Consider the following 1,826-nt stretch of genomic DNA (forward strand, 5'->3'; position numbering starts at 1 on the left):
TATCGTATAGTTATTTCATGCTTATGTTTATATATAATGTTGTGACAAATAAAATAAAATAAAAATAAAAAATAAATAAATTGTACAGTTAAGCCTCTTTACTTGTTGCAGAGGGATTTTCTTAGGGTTGATGATTAAAGGCAAAGTGATGCTAATCTTTAATTAAACTAACAGTTCAATTTGTTAATCACAATTTAATTGGTTAGACTTGCAAAGTTCTGTTGTTATACCCAATCTCAATATCCAATCTTTCTAGTCTTCCTATGGAGCTAATTTTCTGGTCTGTGCTGCTTAGTAAGGATGACAGGAATTGCCATACATGTATACATAGATTGCACTGCAGGATGCAGTTTGAGTTGGTCACCAGGTCCAGAGGTTTGCTCTTCCAAACTTCTGGATCGTGCTGGAGCCCATCCTCAAGGAACTTCATCGAGAAGTTCATTGAATGCTGATTTTGGTCATAAATAATGATGGTGTATCCTCTTCCCAGTTAGGATTTCTACTTTTCATCCTGAAGATTAGACACTGAATTTAGAATCAGCTAGATGTGGCATCTTGGTCCAAGATACTTAAAGCTGAAATCACTTTAGGTACTAATTACTTTTAACTGCTTCAATTGTCTGTGGCTCTTTTTTGTAATATAAATATAATAGATCGGGCCACCCAATTTTCTTTCAAATAGTTTTTCCTACTAATTGGTAATTGGTCTGTTTATTTAAAAATGGCTAGAACTTTCCCCAATGCTTATACCTGCAGGAACAATCTCAAGAAACAGTGGAAAACTAGGAAGAGTTAACATCAGGGTATACACTGAGAGAAACCTGCTAGAGTCCACATTGTATGTTTTCAGACCTGCTGCTGTTCCTTTTTGCTATTATACGGGGAGGGTTTTTTTTGCTTAATGTCACTAAACAATCAGTATTAGAAAGAGAGAGAGATGTATTCTCCATAATGGTGAAGACAGCAGCCAGGAATGAGTTGTACTTGTCTGTTCAATTAAAGGACTGAGTCTGTCAGAGTTGTTAAGTCCTGCCCTTGTTGCTAGGGCCTCCCAACTTTTGACTCAGTCCTTCAGACTGGATGGATGTGTCGGAGTGATTCTCTTCTCCATTTCTAGCTGCTTCTTCACCTTTTCTGCCTTTGTGGACTTTTTCTTACTTTGGCCAATTTCTGCCTGATAATTGTGAGTAGGACTACTGTGCTCCCAACCTTCATGACTTTTCCAGCTGCAGGGCTTCAGCTCTGCCACTGCTAGTCAGCCCCAAGACAAAAAATTTTTTCCCATCTTGTCTCCCATTGAGCTGTTCTGGAGTGGCATTGGGGCTGCGGGCTCCCGTTGGGATTGCAACAGAGCTGTAGGAGCTTTGCGCTCCAGCTCTCTGTAAAACCACTTTCAGGAGCTTCACGCTCCCAAAGGGCTGGTCAAGCAGCCATTTTATGTCACTTCACAGCTGCCTGACATTTCACCGGAGTTAAATTTCATGCTTCATCTCAGCTGCCTCCATTCCGGACTTTAACCCTGCAGTTATTATAGGCTCAGTGGTGGTGATTGCACTCTCCCAGGCATACAGGATCACTTGTCCAGGAGCCTCATGCTTCCTTTGAATGACAGTCAGAGGAGCCGCCATTTTGAGTGCTTCATGCGCTTGTGACAGCTGAGCTGCAGCTATCAGGAGCTTTGCACTCCATCACCAATTGAGCTGCATTTTTGGGGAGACTGAGTTCACTTGCCACCAACGGTTGTTTCAAAGGTTCACGCCACCTGATAGCCGGTCTGCCATTATCAGGAGCTTCATGCTCCATTGCCAACTGGTCCCCCCTTTGAG

This window comes from Ahaetulla prasina, chromosome 4, assembly GCF_028640845.1.
Source record: "Ahaetulla prasina isolate Xishuangbanna chromosome 4, ASM2864084v1, whole genome shotgun sequence".
NCBI classification, from domain to species: Eukaryota; Metazoa; Chordata; class Lepidosauria; order Squamata; family Colubridae; genus Ahaetulla; species Ahaetulla prasina.